This window comes from Hemitrygon akajei, chromosome 17 (assembly GCF_048418815.1).
Source record: "Hemitrygon akajei chromosome 17, sHemAka1.3, whole genome shotgun sequence".
In the NCBI taxonomy this organism is placed as follows: domain Eukaryota; kingdom Metazoa; phylum Chordata; class Chondrichthyes; order Myliobatiformes; family Dasyatidae; genus Hemitrygon; species Hemitrygon akajei.
The window spans coordinates 70164162-70190624 of record NC_133140.1 but is presented as its reverse complement, the minus strand read 5'-3'; the positions used below and the strand labels follow the sequence as shown (position 1 = coordinate 70190624).

At 41.6% G+C, this 26463-nt stretch overlaps 1 long non-coding RNA gene across 1 annotated transcript in view; it reads right to left on the bottom strand.

Moving 5' to 3' along the window:
• Positions 1-4147: 4147 nt before the first annotated feature.
• Positions 4148-26463, bottom strand: part of LOC140740819 (uncharacterized) — a 33222-nt gene continuing 10906 nt past the window's right edge. The window contains exon 2 of the long non-coding RNA XR_012101940.1: positions 4148-4292. This is a non-coding gene — a long non-coding RNA (uncharacterized lncRNA). The remainder of the gene's footprint in view (positions 4293-26463) is intronic.

The window sequence follows — 26463 nt, the reverse complement described above, 5'->3', positions numbered from 1 at the left end:
GGGTGACTGGCAGGAGGCAAAGAGTGGGAATAAGGGGGGGGCCTTTTCTGGTAGGCTGCCAGTGACTAGTGGAGTAGTCAAGTTTATGGACAATACAAAGATAGATGGAGGGGCAAATAGTGCTGAGGAAGCAGGGAATCTGCAGAAGGACTTAGACAGATTGGGAGAATGGGCAAAGAAGTGGCAGATGGAATATAGAGTAGGGAAGCATATGGTCATGCACTTTGAAGGAATAATGGTGTAGACTATTTTCTAAATGGAGACAAAATTCAAACATCAGAAGTGCAAAGGGACTTGAGAGACTTTGTGGAGGATTCCCTAAAGGTTTGTCACGAGGTGGGGACAAGTGTGCTGGGAGAGGACCCACAAGCAGGACACAAACACGTCTTTCTTAGGTACAATAAAATAGCATTTATTACTCGCTACACAGAAGATTGGGAAATTGAGGACAAAGAGGAACACGAACCTCAAACTAGGGGACTAGGGACTTGGATCGCCACGGACCTGGAACTTGGAAACAGGGAACTGGGATCGCCACGGCCATGACTTGGACAGGGGGAACATGGACAGCCGCGGACCTTGGACTTGGACAGGGGGAACACGGACAGCCGCGGACCTTGGACTTGGACAGGAGGAAACATGGACAGCCGTGGACCTTGGACTTGGACCCTGGGGGAACACGGACAGCCGCGGACCTTGGACTTGGACAGGAGGAAACATGGACAGCCGCGGACCTTGGACTTGGACAGGAGGAAACATGGACAGCCGCGGACCTTGGACTTGGACAGGGGGAACACGGACAGCCGCGGACCTTGGACTTGGACAGGGGGAACACGGACAGCCGCGGACCTTGGACTTGGACAGGGGGAACACGGACAGCCGCGGACCTTGGACTTGGACAGGGGGATCACGGACAGCCGTGGACCTTGGACTTGGACAGGAGGAAACATGGACAGCCATGGCCCTTGGACTTGGAGACTGGGACCTTGATTCACTGCCGCCAGACACTTGGATACCATGGATCTCTGCAGCCAGAAACGTGGACACCAAAACACAGGACAAGGAATCTTGAACTAGGACTCCTCCTTCAGATCAGGCATCGAGCCGGGACTCTTCTTCGGGGGTAGACACAGACACTGGGCATGACATCGAGCCGGAACTCCGCCTCCAATTCAGGCACCGAACCGGGGCTCTTCTTCAGGGGGTAGACACAGACAAGCGGCATGAATGTCGAGTCAGGATTCCACCTTCCACTCAGGCACCGAGCCGGGATTCTTCGAAGGGTAGACATGGACAAGGAGTATAAATGTCGAGTCAGGACTCAGCCTTCAGCTCACCCCTGGTAGATTGACCTTGCCCGGACCCACTCTGGTGATGGAAGGTGAATTGCTGGTACTCCGATGCGGGCTGGGTCACTCTGGCGATGGAAGGTGAATTGCTGGTACTCCGATGCGGGCTGGATCACTCTGGCGACGGAAGGTGAATTGCTGGTACTCCGATGCGGGCTGGATCACTCTGGTGACGGAAGGTGAATTGCTGGCACTCCGATGCGGGCTGGATCACTCTGGTGACGGAAGGTGAATTGCTGGCACTCCGATGTGGGCTGGATCACTCTGGTGACGGAAGGTGAATTGCTGGTACTCCGATGCGGGCTGGATCACTCTGGCGATGGAAGGTGAATTGCTGGTACTCCGATGTGGGCTGGGTCACTCTGGTGACGGAAGGTGAATTGCTGGTACTCCGATGCGGGCTGGATCACTCTGGCGACGGAAGGTGAATTGCTGGTACTCCGATGTGGGCTGGGTCACTCTGGTAATGGAAGGTGAATTGCTGGTACTCCGATGCGGGCTGGATCACTCTGGTGACGGAAGGTGAATTGCTGGTACTCCGATGCGGGCTGGATCACTCTGGTGACGGAAGGTGAATTGCTGGTACTCCGATGCGGGCTGGATCACTCTGGCGACGGAAGGTGAATTGCTGGTACTCCGATGTGGGCTGGGTCACTCTGGTAATGGAAGGGGAATTGCTGGTACTCCGATGCGGGCTGGGTCACTCTGGTGACGGAAGGTGAATTGCTGGTACTCCGATGTGGGCTGGGTCACTCTGGTGAGGGAAGGTGAATTGCTGGTACTCCGATGCGGGCTGGGTCACTCTGGCGACGGAAGGTGAATTGTTGGTACTCCGATGTGGGCTGGATCACTCTGGTGACGGAAGGTGAATTGCTGGTACTCCGATGCAGGCTGGGTCACTCTGGCTTGTCGTAGCGGCGGCGACTTGCAAAGGCTTCTTTACACTCTCGCCCCGAACGGCTAAAGCCAGGGGCTTATAAGCTGCCGGTTTGGGTCGAGGGTAGATTACCTTGATTGCCAAGTTCAAGGGATGCGTGAAATAGAATTAGAAGGGAACAAGGCGTCAATGGTCCAGATCGTAACCTAACTAAATTTAATGGGGAACTGATCTGGACCATGACAAGGTTAGCTTGCAGGTTGAGTCAGTGGTAAGGAAGGAAAATACACTGACATCATTCATTTCAAGAAGACTAGAATATATAAGTAAGGATGTAATGCTGAGGCTTTATAAGGTATTGCTCAGACTGCTTTTGGAGTATTGTGAGCAGTTTTGGATCCCTTTTCGAAGAATAAATGTGCTAGCATTTGAGAGGGTCCAGAGAAGGCTCACAAAAATGATTCTGGGAATGAAAGCGTTAATGTATGAGGGGCTTTTGATGGCACTAATCATATACTTGATGGAGTTTAGAAGAATGAGGGAGGGATCTCCTTAAACCCTATTGAATATTGAAAGGCCTAGATAGATCAGATGTGGAGAGGTTGCTTCCTCTAGTGGGGGAGTCCATGATCAGAGAGCACAGCTTTAGAATAGAAGGATGTCCACTTAGAACAGAATGAGGAGGAATTACTTTAGCCAAAGAGTAGTGAATCTGAGGAATTCATTGCTACAAACAGTTGTGGAGGACAAGTCATTGGAAGGTTGATAGGTTCTTGATTCGTCTGGGTGTCAAAGGTTACCCAGAAAAGGCAGGAGAATGATGTTGAGAAGGGTAATAAATCAGCCATGATAGAATGGCTGAGCAGGCTTAATGGACTGAAAGGCCAAGTTCTGCTCCTATGTCTCATGGTTTTATGGTCTATGATTGTTGGTGCTAGATGGGGTGGTTTAAGTATCTCAGAAACTGTTGATCTCGTGAGCTTACAGAGAATGGCACAAACAAAAATTTAGTGAGTGTCAGCTCTGTGGGTGAAAATGCCCTGTAATGAGAGAGGTCAGAGGAGAATGGCCAAATCGGTTCAGGCTGACAGGAAGGCCACAGTAACTCAAGTAGCCACACGTTTCAACAGAGGTGGGTGGAAGAGAATCTCTGAGCCCACAATGCATCAAACTTTGAAGTAAGTGGGCTACAGCAGCAGAATACCATGAACGTATCATCAGTAGGCACATGATTCAGTATGGAAGATGCTGAATAAAGTGAATATTGAGTGCCAATTATTAGCATTAAGTGCCAATTATAAACATCTTTAAAAGTGTTAGGTTTGAAAAGTATTACTTTTTTCTTTCACTCTCTTTCATCCTTAAGTGTGGAACATCTTTTAGGTGCTAAAATTAAACTTGGAAGGAAAAATGCAAATACTCTGAAGATAACTAAACTCCTTCAGCTAGCTGTGTGTTATATTTGGCTGCTCGTTGTAACAGCTGATGTTGCACATTTGTTTCTTACCCATGGCAGATTTTCAAATAACACAGAGTAATCTGATAAAAGCCGATGTCGTTATTTATAATGATGAGAATTTATGGGGATTTTCTAATCACTAAACCAAAGTAAGAAGTACAAGCACATTTGTTGACTTCTAAAGATATTGCTTATTTAATGAGTTATTTTCAAGTTATTTTTAATGTTTCCCTGTGCTGTAATAGTCAATAGGATATAATACATAAATGCCTTCCAGGCCAGGTTCTCTTCTCAATGCTGCCTTCGGAAGGAGATATAGGGACATTAGGTCCCACACCATCAGGTTCAGAAACATTATTACTCTTGAACCACGAAGCTCCTGAACCAGTGTGGCTAACTTCACTCACCTCATCATTGATGCAATTCCTCAACATATAGACTCACTTTCAAGGACTCTACAACTTATGTTCTCAGCATTATTTATTAAATGTTTGTTTGCTTTGTATTTGTACAGTTAGTCTTCTTTTGTACATTGGCTGTTTGTCAATTTTTCTTGTGTGTAGTTTTTCATGGATTCTGTTGTACTTTTTTGTTCAACTATGAATGCCTGCAAAAAAAAAAGAATCTCGGTGTAGCATATGGTGACATATGGAGACTTTAATAATAAATCTACTTTGAACTAATACTAGATAGGATATATTACATAAATGTTATTGGTGGGGAAATATGCCTCACTTCAATAAATTGTATACACATTTCATTAAAAATAAGTATTTTTTGAATAACCAGACCATATCAAAAATATAGTACAAAAGAGTCTTTTCACCTTTGTAATTTTATCATCTGAAATTATTCATTTCAACTTTTCATTCATGTCATTTCAGGCTTGACCAACAGTTTTAGTCCATTTCAAGTTACCATTGAAGGGAATTAGGAGCGTAACGGTACAAATGAGCTCAGTCAGATAGAGGGTATAATGAACTCTTTGGGCCTGTCTGGGATGCCAGAGAGCGATGGGCTCCAAGGTTTTTAGAGCACACGAATTGGGTAATTGTTGTTTAATGAGAGTTGTTAATTGTTTAGAGTTCCTTGCATTTTTCTCAAGCAACTCAGTCATTGTAATGCGATCTTCTGATGCTTTCTGTTTATACTTGTTACGTTCATTTTGATATACACGGGGATTCCGTAATACTCGTATTATTTAACCGACGCCAGATTAGTATTAATTGCAGGGTCCTAGTTTTAAGAATGCTGCCTTGAGCTGAGCCACCAGTGTTCTTTTGGAATTACTATGAATAAATTCTCATCGCTGGCTCTACATCAGATTCTATCTTGCCTCTGCACTTGGGTTCGGATATTGCAAGCGCACATTGTGACAGAGGCAGCAGATTTCCTTCACTGAAGGATATCAGTAAACCATATGGAAGTTTACAATAACGTAATTGCCACAAGTGCCTTAAATCTAGTATTATTTTATTCACTGAAGCTAAATTTCCTAGCTGCCATGGTGGGAATGAAACTTATATATCCGGTCATTACTGCAGGACTTTAGAACTTATCCGGTAACTTAACCACTATGCTACCATATACCCCTGAATAAAACTTTTCTTCTTAGTCATCTTACACCAAATAAATTTTCAAATTATAGCTGGCATCTTTATCCTACAAGCCTCCAAATTAAAAGAGACCACAAAAATTTACAAGAAATTACAATTTGGCTTCGATGCCTGTGGTACGACTTCCATAATGAGCATACCAGATGACTAAATGTGGTGCAACTTACTGAACTTAATTTGGTTATTAATCATTCATAAATTGGAAGCAGGAATTTCATAAATCCAAATCTGTATGCATTCTGGTAAAATTATATCAAATCAAAAACATATCTGCCATTCTTTAATCAAAGGAGAAACTTTGGATAAGCTAGTCTTGGAGATGGCTTCAAGAGTAAAGATTTGTTGTATAAACTCATGAGAAAAAAAGGTAAAAAGCAAGTCATCCAGTCAGTTACAAACTTTAGATGTACATAGTGTGGCATTTTAAGCTGGTATGGTTACATCAATAATTCATAAAAAGCAAAATAGTTGAACTGTTGGTGATGAAGGTAAAAAAAAAACATCGTTTGATACTAGATATATTCATAATTTAAAGTAAAATTATTATCAAAGAAATACTATAGAATCAACATATAACTACACACAGACTGACACAGCCAATGTACAAAAGAAGACAATCAATGCAAATACAAAATATGCAGTATAAATAGAACAATAAATAATACTAAGAATGTGAGTTGAAGTCCTTGAAAGTGAGTCCATGGGTTGTGGAATTAGTTTGGAGTTGAAGTGAGTGAAGTTATCCACTCTGGTTTAGGAGTTTGGTGGTTGAAGGGTAATAACTGTACCTGAACCTGGTGGTGTGGGATCTAAAGCAGCTGTACTTACTTCTTCTTCTTCTCCTTCTTAAGCCTCTCAACCCTTCTGGGGCATAAGCCACCGAGGGCAGCTCGCCAGAGTCCTCTGTCTTGGTCCAAGACTTTCAAGTTGCCCCCAGGTGTGGCCCACCTTTGCAGATCATCCTTCTCCTATGAGGCCTTTGGAGCTTCTGTTGACATTTCAATATCTCTGTATTTTTATAGGCTGGTGTTACTAGCCCTAAAGTCAACCATCCTTCTTTTACAGCCGGGGCTGGGATTGTCCACGGCTGAGTTGTTTGTACCTCCTTCCCAATGTGTACTGTACATTCTACTCTTCTTTGAGTGATTCTGTGCAATAGTTGATAATCTCATTTTAGTAATTTGCTTAGGGGATATCACATTCTGTCAGCAGGGTGGTCAGTCATTATGGCACTGAAATATCTGCATAAGTTAAATATTAATTGAGGCAGAATTAATGATAATCTGGTAGCATTAAAGGTTTGATATTGAGCACTGTATTGTGCAAATTTGAAAGTATTTTAAAATTAGGAAGCTGAAATAAAAATAGGGAGTTGTTGTTTGTCAATGCAAAGTGGATGTGAGTGTATACAAGTGCACAAATCCTACTTTCAGTGATTTTCAAAGACTTCCATCCTATCTCCAGTTATTAGAATGCATGTACAAACTGAATCAGTTCCTCAAAGTTCTGTGCTTAATAATGGTAAGCTCTTGTAAAGGAAAAATTGTTATAAATCACCCGTCATAACTTTAGGATGCTTCAAAACACTCAACAACAATCAAAATATTTTTGAAGTCTAGTCACTATTGTGGTATAGGAAACTTGGCAGCTACTCTAAGCACAGCATTATCTCTCATAGTAAAGAAAATTATGAAAACGGTCTGTTTTAATGATGTTGGTTGAGCATAATTGTTCTCAGAGCAGTGAAAAAATATCTCCTTTCCTTCTTTGAAATAGTGCTTTTGACCTTTGGTTTTTCTCTCTGCTAGATTATGTATTGCATTGAACTACTGCTGCTAAGTTAACAAATTTCACATCACATGCTGGTGATAATAAACCTGATTCGGATTCTGATTCTCCAAGAACGAATAGAGAGTTTAACACCTCAGTTGAAGGTTTTCTGACTTGGTAACTGCATGAGTGATTTTTGTACCCATTTGAAGGGAGCTTTGAACCACAATCTTCTGATTCAGTATACTGTTTTTAATTCAATATATTTAATTGTAGTGATAAATAACTATTATAACTTTGGTGACGTTGGACAGAAACTTTTTTAACTTTTTCATCTAAAAGGGACCCATTTTAAAAATGTCACTTTGGTACATAATAGGATGACATCTATATTGTTCTGTAATTTGCTACAAATCTTTTGGTTATCATAACCAGATACAAATAAGGCCGGGCAATTTTATATTTGGAGTTGGATTCAGTCAGAATCTCTAGTGATTGCAAACAAGCCAACTCATTCTTCTTGGCTATATTGAACAGTTCAAATAAATGTGAGAGGAAAATAATTTTTTTTAAGTCTGGCTCACACAGAATTGAGGCAAACTCTGTAATCATAAGCCTTCTCTCATGTTCACATTGGATAAGTACTTGACCTTCCCTATAAGTGCCTGATGCCTTTTAAGATGTTGGATCTGTCCCAGAGATAACAAGGGACTGCAAGACCTAATTATCGCTAGGAGAGATGACCAAGATAATTAGCGAGGAGCATACACTCAGTAGCCATTTTTTCGGCACCTGCTTGGTAAAGCAAATATCTAATCAGCCAATTAAGTGGCAGCAAATCTTTGCATAAAAGCATGCAGATCTGGTCAAGAGGTTTAGTTGTTGTTCAGAACAATCATCGGAATGGGTAAGAAATGTGACCTAAGTGACTTTGGCTGTGGAATGATTGTTAGTGCCAGATAGGATGGTTTGAGTATCTCTGAAATTGCTGATATCCAGAGATTTTCATGCACAGCAGTCTTAAGAATTTACAGAGAATGGTGTGAAAAAGAAAAGAAAAATCCAGCAAGCAGCAGTTCTGTGGGTGAAAATGCTTTGTTAATGAGAGATGTCAGAGAAGAATGACAGAAAGGTGACTGTAACTCAAATAACCGTGTGTTACAACAGTGGTGTGCAGAAGAGCATCTCTGAATGTACAACACTTCAAACCCTGAAGAGAATAGGCTACATCAGCAGAAGACCAAACCAGGTTCCACTCCAACACCTAATAATGAGTGTGCATTATGATTACATATTACTTTCTCTGTGAGCTTCCTACTTTTAATACCTCAATAGTATTGAAGTCTTAGAAACTCCCTGATATCCTTGCCCTCTCTTCACCCAACTGTGCATCTCAAGTTGGCAGCATTGCTCCAGAATGTACAACTTATTGAACCAAAATAAAGTAAACAAACTTAAGCAATGGATTAGTCATTTGATTTAAGACCTTTTGAGCAATGGCAATTCGGAGATACGAAACGTGAGAAGACATGGCTCATTGTGATGCAACAGCTGAATGTGTAAGTTATTGACTCATGGCAGTTTGGTGGTCAATCAGTGATTAGGAATGATTGGCATGAGCAAATTAAAATTAGGCAAGGGCAAGCAGTGTGGCCACTGTTGGAGTGGAAAGTGTTAGAGTGTGGATTTGAGACTTTAGCTCTTCGATGTTTCAGTGAGCGTAAGTGAAAAGCTGGAGGTAGATTGTATTGCCCGCGGTTTATTTATTGTTTTTCCTTCTTTACATTCCTTCAGTTAGAACCATAGGGATGCCAGGCAGGATAGTTGAATGCTCCTCTTGCAGGATGTGGGAAGGCAGGGAGACCTCCAGTATCACTGATGACTTCACTTCTGGGAAGTGCATCCAGTTGCACCTTCTAACAATCTGTGTTGAGGAGTTGGAGCTGGAAATGGATGAAATCTGAATTATTCGGGAGGCTGAGGAGGTCATAGATAGGACATATGGAGATGTAGTTACACCCGAGGTGCAGGAACAGGAAACTGTGTGACAATCAGGAAGGGAAAAGGGATTAAACAGCCAGTGCAGACTACCCCTGTGGCCACCCCCCTCAACAATTCCACGCAAATGGCACCAGAGGGCAACTTTTTCAAGCTCATCTGTGAAACAGCTTAAATTCCTCTCTGTAATGTCTCTTTTTCCCATTTCAAAATGGTTGGTGTCCTGTCAGAGTCTGAATTAGAAGGAAAGATTTAATAGCTAGATAGATAGATACCTATTGGTCCCAAAGGAAATTAGTGTCACAGTAGCATAAATATAATTATTTATGTAATATTTATAAATAGATAAAAATTTTAGAAGAGAAGTAGAAATAATAAAAAATAAGATAACACAAACAGTCTAACGGGGGGGGGGGGTTTACTTCCCCAGCTATAGGTTGACACATTATAGAGCCTAATGGTCAAGGGCAAGAATGACTTTCCTTGGAATATAAAGGATTGAGTGGAGATTTGACAGAGGTATACAAAATTATGGGGGGTATTGGTAGGAGAAATGGAAGCAGGCTTTTTTCCACTGAGGTTGGGTGGGACTGCAACTAGAGGTCATGGGTTAAAGGTGAAAGGTGAAAAGTTTAAGGGAAACCTGAGGTGATACTTCTTCACTCAGAGGATTGTGAGAGTGGAACAACTGCCAGTGCAAGTACTGAAAGCGAGCTCTATTTCAACATTTAAATGGTTCAGCATGGACCAAATGGGCTGCAAGGCCTGTTTTTGTGCTGTAATTTTCTATGACTGTGTCTTTATGACCTGATAGTTGAGCAGCATTTTAAGCCTGGAAAAGACTTCTCATTGCACCAGGAATTTTCAACATTTGTAATGAATTCTAAACTTAAAAAAGCATTTGATAAACGTATCATTTTGAAAGGACACTACTGAGTAATGAAGTACAAAACTTTTTATTATTACTATACGTGCTACCATGCTGAAAAATAGTAACATGGTAAAAGATTCACTCTCAATATTCCACAGATTTACCACTCTCTGGCTAAAGAAATTCCTTCTTCTCCATTCTAAAAGGATGCCCCTCAATTCTGAAGCTGTGTCCTCTGGTTTTAGACTCTCTCGCCATAGGAAACATCCTTTCCACATCCACTCTATCAAGGCCTTTCACCATTTAATAGGTTTCAATGAGGTCACCCCTCATTTTTCTGAATTCCAGTGAATACAGGCCAAGAGCCATCAAATGCTCTTCACGTGACAAGCCATTCAATCCTGGAATCATTTTCATAATCCCCCTTTGAACCCACTCCAGTTTCAGCACATCCTTTCTAAGATAAGGGGCCTCACCAGTGCTTTACATCCTTATATTTATATTTGAGTCTTCTTGAAATGAAAACATTGCATTTTCCTTCCTCACCATAGGCTCAACCTGTAAATTAACCTTTAGGGAATTCAGCATAAGGATTTCCAAGGCCCTTTGTACCTCAGTTTTTTGTATTTTCTCTCCATTTAGAAAATAGTCAACACTTTCATTTCTCCTACCAAAATGCATAACCATACACTTCCTGACACTGTATTCCATCTGCCACTTCTTTGCCCATTCTCTTAATCTAAGTCCTTCTGTAGCCTCTCTACTTCTTCAAAACTACCTTCCCCTCTTCCTATCTTCATATCATCTGCAAACTTTGTATTAAAGCCATCAATTCCATCATCCAAATCGTGGACATATAACGTAAAAAGAATCGATCCCAACACAGACCCCTGTGAAACACCACTAGTCACCTTCAACCAAACAGAAAAGGCTCCCTTCATTCCCACTCTTTGCCTCCTGCCAATCAGCCACAAAATCCATGTTAGAATCTTTTTTGTAACGTCATAGGCTGGTAGCTTGTAAAGCAGCCTCATAGGTAGCACCTTGTCTGTCCAAGTACAGAACATCAACTGATTCTCCTTTGTCAATCCTGCTTGATACTTTTTCAAAAATTCTAACAAGTTTATCAGGCAAGATTTTCCCTTGAAGAAATCATGCTGCCTATGGTCTACTTTGTCCTGTGCCTCCAAGTACCCTGACACCTCATCTTTAATAACTGCCTTCAACAACTTCCCAACCACTGAGGTCAGACTAGCCAACCTATAGTTTCCTATCTTCTGCCTCTCTCCTTTCTTGAAGAGTGGAATGACATTTGCAATTTTCTAGTCTTCTGGAACCATTCCAGAATCTAGTAGTGATTCTTGAAAGATTATTTCTAATGGCTCCACCATTCCTTCAACCACCTGTTTCAGAAACCTGTGGTGTACACCATCTGATCCAAGTTATCTACCTTCAGACCTCTCTGCTTCCCAAGAACCTTCTCTCTAGTAATGGTAATTTCACACACTTCATGACCCCTGACACCCAAAATTTCCACGATATTGCTAATGTCTTTCACAATGAAGACTGATACAAAATACTTATTCAGTTTGCCCGCCACTTCCTTGTCCCCATTACTACCTCTCCAGCATCATTTTCCAGCAGTCCAATATCCACTCTCACCTCTCTTTTGCACTTTTTGTATTTGTAGAAACTTTTGGCATCCTCTTTAATATCACTAGCTAGCTTACTTTTGTATTCCATCTCTACCTTCTTAATTATGTTTTTAGTTGTCTTCTCTTGGTATTTCAAAGCCTTCCAATCCTCTGACTTCCCACTAATTTTTGCTTATTATATATGCCCTCCCTATTGGCTTCTAAGCTGGCTTTGACTTCTCTTGTTAGTTACAGTTGTGTCGTCTTGCCCTTAGAGTACATCCTCTTTGGGATGTATATATCCTGTGCCTTCTGAATTGCTTCCAGAAATTCCAGCCATTGCTGCTCTGCTGTCATCCCTGCAAGTGTTCTTTTCCAATCAATTCTGGTCAACTCCTCTCTCATGCCTCTATAACCACCTTTACTCCACTGTAATACTGATACATCTGATATTAGCTTCTCCTTCTCAAATTTCAAGGTGAATTCGATCATATTGTGATCACTTGCCCCTAACTGTTCTTTTACCTTAAGTTCTCTAATCAATTCTGGATCATTGCACAGCAGCCAATCCAAAATAGCTGATCCCCTAGTTGACTCAACCACGAGCTGCTCTAAATGCTCTTGTAGGCATTCTAGAAAATCCAGCACCAACCTAATTTTCCCAATCTACCTGTATATTGAAGTATCCCATATTCGATGCACTCTCACAGATTAGTCATCAGGGACACTGGAGGTCTCCCTGCCTTCCCACATCTCGCAAGAGGAGCATTCCCACTATCCTGCCTGGTATCTCCACTATCCCAGCTGAGCAGATACACAGAAGAGAAGGAAGAAAAATAACTTAACCTTGAGCTTTTCTTTCCCTTGCTTTCTCTGATTGAAGCTTCTCTTCGGTGAAACCTCGAAGAGCTAAAGGCTCAAGGTTAACACTCTCACTCTGTCCACTCCAACAGCCTCTGCAATGATGACTGCTGTACTGCCTCTGCCTTGCTTTAATTTGCTCTTGCTGAACAATCACAATTGCTGAATGATGACCAGTCCAAGCACATTTCCACTCTAGCTGTTGCCTTTTGTACTCAGGCAGTGGACCTGATTGAAATCCCTCCTCTTAAAACTTCCGATGTCCAGACTGGTTCCTGGTCAAAGCTCTTTTCTTTCTTACATAATGGAAATTGATATATCCCATGACAACAACCCTATTATTTTTACATATTTCCTTAATCTGATTACATATCCGTTCCTCAATGTCCTGGTTGCTATTAGGGAGTTTGTAGTACAATCCAATTAGAGTGATTGGACCCTTCCTATTCCTGAGTTCCACCCAAATGGACTCAGTGTCTGACCCCTCGTTATGTCTCCCCTGAGTGCAGCTGTGATGTTGTCCCTGATTAGTAGTGCAAATCCCCCCACCCCATCTCCTCCTCCATCTTTTTCTAAAACTTTGAAAACCTGGTGCACTAATTACCCATTCCTGCCCCTCTCTCAACCAAGTTTCAGTAATGGCTACAACATCGTGGTCCCATGTACTGACGGATGCTCTAAGTTCATCACCCTTAACTATAATGCTCCAAGCATTAAAATACTCCTAGCACTTCAAACAATCGAACCCATCATTCCTGTTACTTTAATTTTGCCTTTCAGTATTTACCCTGACATCTCCCTTCTGGCCTGATGCTTCCCTTACTGACCTGGGGCTCTAGTTCCCAGCCCCCTGCAAAACTAGCTGAAATTCTCCTGAGTAGCATCAGCAAACCTCCCAGGATATTGGGTCCTCTCCAATTCAGGTGCAACCCGTCCTCTTTTACAGGTCGGTTCCAATGATCCAAGAATTTGAAGCCCTGCTCCCTGCTCTATCTCCTCAGCCACTCATTGATCCATGCAATCACCCCATTCCTACCTGTACTAGCCCATGGTACAGGGAGTAATCTGGAGACTACAACACCGGAGGCCCTTCTCTTCAGCTTCGTTCCTAACTCTATATACTCACTGGATAGGACCTCTTCTCCTTTTCTGCCTTTGTCATTAGTGCAAATAAGCATCACATCTTCTGTCTGCTCCTCCTCCCCCTTGAGAATATTTTGCAGCTGTTCCCATACATCATGGACCCTAGCATCCGTGAAGCAACACACCATCCCGGAGTCTTTTTTGACGCCACAGTTCCACCAGACTGACTGCTGCTGCCGTGTCAAAATTGGTCATCCTCACCAGCAGTATTCAAAGAGATATTCTTATTACTGAGGGGAATGGCCACAGGGGGACCCTGCACTGACTTCTTAATCCCTTTACATCTCCCATCTACTGTCCAATGCCTATATTCTGGGTGCAATCACCTCTTCAAAAGTCTCGTTTATAATATCTTCAGCCTCAGGAATGATCCTGAGTACATCCAACTCCAGCACCAAATCGTTGACCTGGTCAGTCAGGTGCTGAAGTTGGATGTACTCCCTGCAGGTGTAGTCATCAGGGAAGCTGACAAGATTCCTGAATTCCCACATCTGACAGGAGGAGCATTTCATCCCAACTGCTCTAGAGTAATAAAGAAAAAAAGCTTTCTTTAACTGTGTCTTTACCTGTTCATGCCTAAGCTTTCACACTCTATCACTGGCACAGTCCAATAATAGCCTCTCCACGAGCCTATCCTACTTTGATTTGTAGCTGAGTTTAGGCCTCTGACTCCGACACTCTCAGTGCCTGCACAGCCCAAAAAGACAAGCGTTGCCTGAATCTGCTCATTTTATCCTCTCTCTCCCGACTTCCACAGGGCTCTGACACTGACACGCACACTCCCTGTGCTTGAGCCGCCGATAAAAAAATAATGTTGGTGCTTCTGGCACCAACATAACATGCCCCCAACTCACTAACTCTAACCTGTGCATAATGTACAAACTCTTTCCAGACAGAGGCAGGAATTGAACCCAGATCGCAAGCATGCTGTTGCTATAAAGCTTTACATTAACCTTTACGTTACCATGTTGTCCCCATATTTGTCATTTAGCTCAACAAGAGGAGACCAAATCCACTGAAATCAAGTAAAAAATATTGGTATGGTTATATACTGTTATGTTTGGTAGGCAGATCCTATTGAAGTAATAAGTATTTAAATTCACAAATAGCTTGTCACCTTTTATAAGGCAAGTTTGAAGCTCAGTGTTTAGTAGCTGACTTGGATGTCATCCAGTGTTTCAATTATTGAGATTGTGTGACATAAAAGTTTCCAAATGGCACTGATATGGAAATTTATTAAACGGTGAAGAAGATATTAACAATAGACAATGTGAAACATAGAGAAATCTGTCAGGAAAATTTTGAGGCAGTTACCCAGAACTTGATGTGTATGTCTCGCCATTTAGCCTTGCCCCTGAGCTGTGTATAAATCACACTGCATTTGACCCTAGAAAGTTAAAAGTTCCTGAAAGCTAAACCCAGATCTAGAATAACAAGGCCTGATCCTGTGAATGTAATTGCTGTCACATACATGGGAGTGCTAACCATGAAATGACTCAAGGCATCTGACAGCTGGCCAAGTCACAACACCACTGGCTATATAAGCTGCTATTTCTTAATATTCAAGAACTATTAAAATCTGGTAAAAATTAATTATTTATTTCAAAAGATTTCTCTGCATGTTCCAATACCTGCTTCAGAGTATGCCACTGTAAGCAATATTGCTCTGCATAATGTAATTTATTTTATGTGAATAAAGTATCATTTATTGGCTTAAATTACTAGCACTCCTCAAGTTTCCCAGTGGAAATACTAAGACATACAGTACTATGCAAAAGTCTTAGACAGAAACTGTATGTATAGCTAGGGTGCCAAAAACTTTTGCACAGTACTATAGTAATTTTGTATCTTGTACTGTACTGCCACCACAACAAAAAAAGACAAATTTCATGACATATGTAGGTGACAATAAACCTGATTCTGATATGGGTCTTTATTGTGGACTGAGAGTGGGAAGGGGGCAGGCAGTGGGGAATCATGATTGGGGAAAGGGAAGGGGAGACGGATGATGTGGGAACCACCAGAGAGACGTTCTGTAATGATCAATAAACTAATTGTTTGGAATCAAATGACCTTACCTTACCTGGGTGTGGCAACCTCCCTGTCCCTGGCATTCCTTCTCTGCCGCCTGTGCCACACCCTATTCCTGGCGCTTTACCCTTGCCGTTCCCAATATCATTTGTTCCCTCCAGATTTACAAACTTGCTCTCTGGTCCACGATGACAAATGCAGTGCTGTGTAAAAGTCTTAGGCACCCTAGCTATGTATATGTACCTAAGAATTTTGCACAGTACTGTATGTGACAGGATATCCAGAAAAGCTCTTTATAACTCGCTTTTTGGTGCACTGCAAAACTCTTTTTTCATGTTCTAAGGAGCTGTCCACTTAATGTAAAGGCTTCCAGAGATGCTGAATTCTGAGAAATAAGTAAATACTGAAAGAAAAATGCAGCCTCAGAAAGCTGTTTCTTATTGCTTGGACTATGTTTTCTATTTTATGTTGTCCACTTTCCACTTGTCTGAATTAATTATTTAAAATGGTCAAGACGCTTGCCACTTTTCAAAAGAAAGCAAACTACTTTATTGACACTGTTATGTTTGTGGTACTGGGAAGCTGGGTGGCCATGAATAACACACACGAGAGGTGGAGAAGTGAGGAACAAACGTGTAGCTGTTTACTTTGCCAGTAAGTCATCTACCCAGAATACCCTCTCGTATTATTTCAGTACGTAAGTTTGACAGCAACCCATAAGGGTCAAAATATACAAAAAAATACTTAACATATCCCTCCCCCCTTATTTTTAAGGTTTCTCCCTATCCCCATACACAGACCAGATGCTAAACTATTAACATTCAATAGAGTAATCATCAAGTTCAACCAAAAACAGAAAACAATTTTTGTCTAAACTAGGGAACGACGGTTCACTACCTCTATTCCCAGACGTACCCTGGAGATTATTCTGCCCCATGTGCTGAGGGTTAGTCACTAAACCAGAGATTCCATCTGTCTGGAGGCTGTATGCTCCTACGAGGGTACTGATGATCTCAGGGTGATGCCAATGTCATTTTATCCCTTGGTGGTGTATGTACTGTATAGATCTTGGATGGGGTACTGCATTGTCAGTAGGGGGCATGTCAGAAAGCAGAGGTGATGGAGGAACTCTGACTTGTGTCACTTGATCTTAATGGAGGTTCTGCAGTCATTGTCTCAGAATCCTGTCCCAATTCTACATCCCAATCTGGAAGGTCAGCTTGTGATGGTTTTAAGTAGCCTCAGAAATGGGCGACAGCTGATCAATATGCTTTCTCCAGATGTAGTTACTAGTTTGCACAATGTACGACGCAGGACAGTTTGTGCCACCATTGTCACTTTGTTCCAGAGATGTGGTTCCAGGCAAGTACTCTCACCTGCTGTGAAACACCTGTTCTTTGCTTCAGCATGTCTCTCTGTGCTTGGGTTTTCTGTTCATTTAGCACAATCTGTTTGGTGTTTGGGTTTCTAAGTGGGTCAAGCCAGGTGCAAAGCTGTTTTATCATCAGTGCAGTGCATGGAGCCATTTTGAAGGTGGTGTGAGTTATATTGTGGCATGTCAGTAAGAAGGTGCTAAGATGCTGGTTGAGGAATCTAATTTCCACTGAAGTCTTGAGGGCTTGCTTCATTGTTCGTATGAATTGTTCAGCAAGGCCATTAGTGGCTGGATGAAATGGTGCCGACTTGATGTGCTGAATACCATTTGCTTCTTTAAATGCCTTGAACCCTTTTGACAGCGGTTGTGGGCCATTGTCACTTACAAGCTGCTGAGAATGCCCAAAATGGCTGGAGATAAAATGTAGCTCCTCAATGCAGATGTAGTGCTCTTTATGATGGCCTTGGGAAATTTGCTGTGTGCATCCATGTGGCTTTCTACAGACCTGCAAAATCTACGTGAAACCTCGTCGTGGTTCTTCAGACCATTTCCATGGATGCAAAGGAGCAAGTTGAGGAAGATTAATCAATTGCTGGCAATGTAGACATGCTTTGGCCTTCTCTTCAATGGCTACATCCAGTCCTAGCCACCAAGAGTAGCTGCATGCGATTTCTTTCATGTGCACTACTCTAAATGTCCTGCATACAGCTTACTAAACACTAAATCCCCTTTGGGGGTAGCAGAAGTTGTGGAGGATGATGTATTAGTTGTGGAGGCTCATGAAGTGGTAGATAAGAACAAGAGAAACTCTGTTACTGTTAAGGTGTCGGGAAGATGGGGTGAGCATGGATGTTCAGGAATTGGAGGAGATGTAGGTGAGAGCAGCCTCTATGGTGGAGGACGGGAAACCTGGTTCTTCGAAGAAGGAGGGCGTCTCTGATGTCCTGGAAAGGAAAACCCCATCTTGGGAACAGATGCAGCAGAGACAAAGGAACTGAGAAAAGGGAATAGCATTTTTACAGGAGATACAGAGGGAAGAAGTATAGTCAAAATAACTGTGGGAATCAGCAAGTTTATAAAAGATGTTGGTTGATAGTTTGTCTTCAGAGATGGAGACAGAGAGATTGAGAAAGGATGGTGTGGGTGGGTTGTCAGAAATAGAAACGGAATGATAGTTTACAATGAAACTGCAGTTAGAAACTGCAGACTTATGACAGTGCAGCCTCAAATACTAAGTTTAGTAATGCAAAGGAGATTGAATGCTGGAATTCAGGTTGTTTAGACAAATGTTTCATGCCATTAGACTGGAAAGCGAAAAATCCAAAAGCAAGTAACAAAAATAATTCTGGACTATGGATGAAAGGTGAAAAGAAAAAATTAAGAGGAACATGCAGGAGAACTTCTTCACTCAGAGTGTCATTACAGAGTGGAGCAAGCAGTGCACACAAGCTTGATTTCAATGTTTAGGAGAAGTTTGGATAAGTACATGGATGGTAGAGGTATGGAAGGCTATGGTCCTAGTGTAAATCAATGGGAGTAGGTAGTTTAAATGGTTTAGCATGGACTAGATGGGTTGAAGGGCCTTTTTTGTGCTGTACTTTTCTATGATTCTGTGTGTCCCAGCTCTCTATGATACACAGGATGGTACGCAAGCCAGGGCAGTTCAATATGCAGAGCAAGCGGGTGCCCAGGTAACAGGCTCACCCTCACACGAGGCTGATGAATCCAAAGGAACGGCAAAGACAGACACAGTTTGGCACCAGCACCATTGCAGGAGTTGCCAGTCAGCGTTGAACTCAGCACTGAGCTACCTTGGGGCCTCCAGCTCCAGATTTTGCCATGGGTTTACTCCCCAAAGATTCCCCTAAGTGGGTATAGCCTACAAGGCAGCAGAGGTTTGAGATCAGAGTTTTCCTTCTCCTAGATTACTGGCCAACCACAGCTGCCGAACCCCATCTGGCCAAAGTGACAGCTTTTAAGGTGTTTGTAGCCTACCTTTGCCCCTTCTCCTGTCATTAGAAATGGTTCTGCCAGGTCTAGAAGTTAATCTAGGAAACGGACATGGTTGTCAGAGGCTATTTGAGATGGACGCCATTTGGAGCATTTAACAGGTAGTTGAGCTTATCCCCACTAGCTCCCCTGGCTATGGTAACCTTAAGGTACAGTACCTCTCTAATAGAATATGGAGAAAGAAACCCTAAACCATTTCAAAAGTTCCTGAGTGAACTCTCGAAGATCTGTAAACTCCGAGGCTATGGATTAGTGCTGAGCTGTGGGAAAAGAATTTTTAGGCTTCAGTGGGCATTGAATTAAGGGGTTGAATACCTCCCCCCACCATCCTGTATCATAAATTTGAATATCTAATCCTTCAAGGTTTGAGTTAGGATGTTATTGGTCATAATTTCCTATAATTGATGCAAAGGCATGAAAACTGATGTCTGATACCATGAATCCGTCCTTTGTGGCTGTTCCTATAAAAATGGTTTATTTTGAAGACCCAGTAAAAGTGTCTGTCCAATGAAGTATACTACTCACCACAAGGATTTGAATGTGATTTCTGAACCACTTCAGATCCTTATCTTCTGACTGAAGTAGTTGCCAAAAATGAAGAAACTTTGATGCAATTATACTGTAGCTAATGATCTGAGACCAGTATCTGCTGCTTTCAATGTGCAATTAGTAAATTCCTGCTCTGGTGCATTCTGACCCAAGTCTAATAACAAAGACCAGTGAAAACAGACCTCCACAACATATATCCTTTGATGCCTCTGTGAAGCCTCACTCCCAGCTTTTAAATTTAGGGAGGTATAATGCAATCATTCACTTACTGCTGATCTCTTTAAAAAAAATGGCTTTTAGGTTTTGTAAGTATTTTAACAGAGATTATTTTGAGATTTAGCGAAGTTGTTTAATGCTGGGCTGGAGTAATGCATAGATCATGCGTAAATTTGAACTCCTGTCTAGTGTGGCAAACAAACACTAGCCAATGGATATTTTTAATGCACTTAAGGTGAAATTAACAAGAAAGCATTTTCAGGTAAAATTGTCCCCATTAGGATATTAGCAAGAAACTCTGCATAATTCAGCTTAGAAGTCACAAATCACACATTTTTTCCTTCATCAACATAAACAAGAGTTTTAGGGTGCAGCCTACAACCTCTGTTGAACAGACACAACAAAAGTTACCGAGAGGTGTCAGTGGAAGGCTCACCATACTGATATCAGTGCATTGTACACAGAATCTGCTGAGCTTCAAATAGACTTTAGCATTACCTGTTCCATCACTGATTGCAGCCATTGTATACAATGCACGCCTCTGCCTAGCTTTTCACTACATTGATCTGGGAAACACTTGCAGTGCAGAATTTGATCAGGGCACATTGACACAGGAGTTGCTATGAAACTGAAAGTCACCATGTCACCACATTACTCTCAACTTTACTCCTCGCTCCAGAATTTACCACCCATTTACACACTTAGGGCAGTTTACATTGGCCAACTAACATACCAACCTCCAACTTTTTGCAATGTGGGAGAAGAAGACTAGACAGTCACAGGGAGAATCTGCAAACTCTACACAGAACGTACACCATGGAATAGTCTCTTTGGCCCACCTTGTCTGCACAACCATGATGGCAGTTTAATTTAATCAATCCCCTTGATTCCCTGCCTATTCAGGTATCAAACTAAAAACTTCTTAAATGTTGCTGTTACGTGTTCTTCTTTCACTACCCACAGAAACGCTTTCGAGGCACCCGCAACTTGCATCTTAAATCTCCTCTAAGCTTTCCTATGAATATCCTTTTATTTTATAAGGCATTGAAGAGAGAGCACTTGGAGTATTGAGTGCAGTTTTTGGCCCCTATTGAAGAATGGAAATGCTAGCATTGGGGAGGGTCCAGAGGAGGTTTGTGAGAATGATCCCAGGAACAAAAAAGTTAATGTATGAGGAGTGTTTGATGGCTCTGTACTCACTAAAGTTTATAAGAATGATGGGCATCTCATTGAAACCTATCAAACATTGGAAAGCCTAGATAGAGTGAGCTCAGAGAGGATATTTCCTACAGTGGGGGAGTCTAGGACCAGAGGCCACAGCCTCAGAATAGGCCGCCCCTTTAGATCAGAAATGAGGAGAAATTTCTTTAACCAAAGGGTAGAGAATCTGTGGAATTTATTGGCACCAATGGCTGTGGAGGCTGAGTTATTGGGTATATATAACGCAGAGGACGATAGGTTCTTGATTAGTAAAAGGTTAAGAGGAGAAGACAGGAGAGTGGGGTTGAGCGGGATGATAATCAGCCATGGTGGAATGGTGGAGCAGACTTGATGGGCCAAATAGCCTAACTCTGCTACTAGGTTTTATGGTCCTTCCCCTTCTCAGTTTAAACCTTTTCCCTCTTTGTATTTTACATTTCCAAATGACACTGACTAACTACTGTATCTATCTCTCTCTAAGTTTAATGCACAATTTTAAATAATAATATACCGATCTCAGTTCTAGCGATCAGTATTGAATCTATGTCACTGGAACTCTGAAGAAGCAGCTTCACTAGCTAAGCTGCTGTGCTGCTCTCTATAGCTGGACCAATAGCATATTTAATTGCTACTGAATCTGTCCCATATTCCTTGAAATTAACACCATCTCTTTCTGATGGAAGGATCCATTCATTTTGTTATTACTTGTGAACGACTGCCGTATTGCTGCAGCATTTTGGAAGTCTAATGTATACAACAGAAGTAGAACAAAAGACAGAACAGTACTGCACAGGAACAGGCCCTTCAGCCCACAATGTTGTGCTGAACTAATTAAATTAGTAATCAAATGGCCAACTAAACAAATCTCTTTTACCTACACTTGTCCATACCTTTCCACTTTTCTCACATTCGTGTGCCTATCTAAACATCTTTTAAAAGTCCCTAATGTATCTGCCTCTATCACCACCCCAGGCAGCATATTCCAAGCAAGATGTAAAAATCTTGCCCCTCAGTTTCACCTTAAATGCTTGCCCCCCTGTTATTAGACCCCTCAACCTTGGGAAAACGATGCTGCTTTTCTAACCTGTCTCTCTGCGCCTCTCATAATCTTATAAACCTCTTTCAGATCTCCCCTCAGCCTCCGCCATTCGAGAGAAAACAACCCGAGTTTGTGCAACCTCTGGTCATTGCACATGCTATAACAAGAGTTTGTCAAGCATATAAACGCAGTCTGATAGCAAGGAAGTGGAGTATGTTCAATGTCAGATCAGACCAGACTGAATGGAATCAGCTGTTCCTACTCCTTTGTTTATTGAAGTTTAGAGATATTTTGAAACAATCATAATCATTAACAACGATGCTCAAGATAATAAATGATTGGTAAAAAATAACTTCTGTGTAATAATTGGAAACCATGACAAAAGGGAAATGTAAATATTCCATGCTCTTTGCTGACAGCTGCACTATTTTCCATTGAAATTGCTTACACCACTGAGTGGAAACCAACAAATGGAAATCTTGGAATCAGGCTGCGAAGACCTGGAAACACTTCTATCAGTTTGAGGCGTGAGGAGGGGAAAGCTGGTGTTTAAGTGAATGTTACCCAAAATGTCTCTAGTTACCTTACACCAGGGGTGTCAAACTCATTTTAGGTCACGGGCCGGATCGAACAAAATGCAGCTTCATGCGGGCCGGATCAGTCGAACACGTGCGAACGCAGCTTTCGTTGCCTCCGTTTTTTCAGCCTGCTCTCATGTGTCTCAGTCTCTGCTATAACTACAAAGTGTTTCACTTTACAAATTCTGTTTCTTATGAAGAAGACTGCTGAGCAAGACTGCCGAATAAACACTAAAAACCCTGAAAACCTGGTACCTGAATTAGCTCAGCGTTAGCCATATCATACGCCATAGGCGCTTCGATTACTGGGGCCAGCTTTAATAGTAATTAGATATTATCTCGCGGGCCAAAGATAATTCCACCGCGGGCCTTGAGTTTGACATATATGCCTTACACAATGGCAAAACTAAGCAAATTCATTGATCAGCTGCATCCAAGTCCATATATTACCCCTCCCTAAGTTGTGCTTTCCTTACTGAAAATCAAGGGACAGAAGCTGGAGTTTGATTTTTCAGGCAATAAGATTCAATGTGTTTTACACAAAGTCACTTAAGGCGTATGTTTGTAATTGTTCCCTTACTAGCCATTTCCTGCATCATCTGTAGTAATAGGAACTCAACAAGTCAAACACATAAATTCAATCCAAGATTTTATTTCTTTGCCCATAAATTCTGCATAGTCCTTTGGTAAGAGACATTATGAAAATATATTAGATTTTGTTGTCCAGTTTTATAATTAGTTTTATGATGTTAATGTCACATTGACCAACTTTAGGAGTTGGGAATTGGATTATAAATAACATTTTATTTTACAAATAGTGTTTATTTTACATTAATTATCATTGAATAGTAATATCAGGGATGATGTTGGATTCTTGAAATTAAGCTAATGTTAAGGATTTGCTATTTTATTGCAAAAATAGATACTGCATATGCCTAGGACAATAATACTCTGTTATACAGCTAGGTCATTAAGGAAATCTATTTAGTTGGTCATTTTTATATTGTTGTTTCTGTACATTTGTTATGCACAACAAGGCCACTTTATTTCTCACATTTTAATAGGTTCTATTCCTCAGAAATGGTTAATTATTCTAAACTGTTTTGAGGCATCATTTTAATTAATTAGTTGCCTGTTACATCCTGGTGTTTTGGGCTGCAGTGAAGGTCCTCCATCTCTGTCTGTCCACATATAATGCTGCTTCTGGAACAATACTTTTAAAAGTCAAGGTTGTTTTCCCTGAGATGAACCCCCAAGCCAGGAGGACCGGCGGACCACTCTTAGTCTGCCCTCTACTTTTTCACCTGCTTGGCATGGGTGACCCTACCAAGAGCCAAAGCATAAGACCTCGACTCCAGCCAACATAGCTCTCCAGGTCATTGATACACGCAAGCCTCCTCCAAGGTCTTGAAGGTTTGAAGTAACATAGAAAAATACAAAACCTGCTACAAAATGCAAGCTTTTTTCCTGTTAACATATGCTATATAGTGTATTGGTACCTGTGACAGCAACACTGATTTGATTTCTTGGTTCTTAGAATTATGAGATACTTTGTATAATATTTGATCACTTAAGCATCATGAATTGTTCCTTTGATAATTTGCATCTGTTCCTTTTCATTCCTCATGTTATGATATGGTTCAAGACTTAAGTTGTGGTGTCTCAACAATATGATATGTTTTATTTTTCTCCAGGGTCTAGTTGAGACTCTATTTTACTATAGAAACTGGCTTTGCCATATCCAACAAATTTCTAAGGTAAGGACATGTTTGGCACAGCTTTGTGGGCTGAAGGGCCTGTATGGTTCTGTAGGTTTTCTATGTTTCTAAATTAATCTGCACAAGTTGGCTGCAGACATACCTAAATTACAACACTGACAAAACTTCAGAAATATTTGAATAATATACCCAGATGAAGAGTCTCAACCCAAAACATTAACTGTCCATTTCTCCCCCCATGGACGCTGCCTGACCTGCTGAGCTTCCGTAGCACTTTGTTAGTCCAAGTTCCACCACCTGCAGTTTCCTATGCGATCAGAAATATTTGATAGATTAATAGGTTGTACATCAATAAGGTGGTACAAAAGCCTTAGGTTTCACACCACCAGGTCCAGGAACAGTTATTACCCTTTGACTAGTAGGCTCCTGAACCAGTGTGGATGACTTCTGTTTAGTTTTTCATTGATTCATTCTATTCTATTTCCTTGTTCTACTGTGAATTTGCACAAGAAAATGAATCTCACAGCAGTATACGGTGACATATACATACTTCGATAACAGAATGCTTTAAGGAAGTTCAAGATCAGACCTGAGGACCTAGAGGATGTTGCTGCTGACCGTGACACTTGGCAACAGCTGTGTAGGTATGGGGTTCGTATTCTGGAGATGGAAAGAACAACCAGAAGACAGCAGAAGTGAGCCAGGAGAAATGCAGCCATGGTTGCCATCACTACCACCACCACTACCACATATACATGTCCCACCTGCAATAGAACTTGTGGGTCCAGGATAGGACTGTATAGTCGTCCAAGATCTCATCGTTAAATGAGTGGACGTCATCATCGGATTTCGATGGACAACCGAAGAAGAAGAAGAAGAACATAATAGATTTATTTTAAACTTTGAAACTGCTTTGGGATATCCTGGAATCCTGAAATGTGCTCTAGGAATTCTTTTTTCCTTTTGATAAAGGATTGTTGAACCAATAAATCAATTGAAAATACTTTCACATCAATTTCTGACCTTTGTTTTTTAATCAATTATTGTGTTACTTTCATAATTCCACAAAAATTAATTTAGAAAAGGATTGAGGTGTCTATGTGAATGCCCGACTCTAATACAGAAGCAAATAATATTTACTCCAATAAAGCCAATAGGACACATAATAAAAAAAACTGGATAGGTATATGGACAGGAAAGGAATGGAGGGTTATGGGCTGAGTGCAGGTCAGTGGGACTAGGTGAGAGTAAGCGTTTGGCACGGACTAGAAGGGCCGAGATGACCTGTTTCCATGCTGTAATTGTTATATGGTTATAATATATCAGAGGTACAATGAAGCCATGGGATATGGCAAGAAAGGAGGCAAGTGGTGTGGAGACAAAGACTAGATCAGCCATAATTTAATTGAATGGCTGAGCAGATTCAAAGGGCCAACTGGCCTACTTCTGCCCCTGCTTTTTATTAAATATATAAGATCATGAGTAATACTCATAGGTAAAGTTTTGCTCACCCACCTACAGGAAAGATATGAATAAGGTTGAAAGAGTGCAGAAAAAATTGCAAGGATGTTGCCAGGTCTTGAGGACCTGGGTAATCAGGAATGGTTGAATAGTTAGAACAATATTCCCTAGAGTGTAGAAGATTGATTGAAGTATGCAGAAGTATGGGGGCTATAGATAGGGTAGATGTATGCAGGCACTGAGGTTGGATGAGACTAGAAGTAGAGGTTATGAGTTAAGGGTGAAAGGTGAAATATTTAAGAGGGAAATGAGGGGGTACCTCTTCTCTCAGAAGGTGCTGAGAGTGTGGAGTGAGCTGCCAGAGGAAGTGATAGATTCCGGTTCGATTTCAACATTGAAGAGAAATGTGGATAAATACATGCAAGAGAGGGGTATGGAGGCCATGGTCCAGGTGCAGGTTGATGGGATGAGGTAGATTAATTGGTCTCTATGGACTAGATGGGCCCTTTTCTGCTGGAGTACCCAATGACTTTATGACCCTTTTGCCACTGACCGAATGCTTCTCAGATTGAAGGCTTGCTGCACAAGCAGGTACCTCCCAGACTCCAGCTAGCTAACAGGAGTCACCTGCAGCCTACTTAAACCCTTTTCTCAGCCACAATCCTTTGTTCACCCATTAAATCAGCCACGCTCAACCAGAGGCCACCA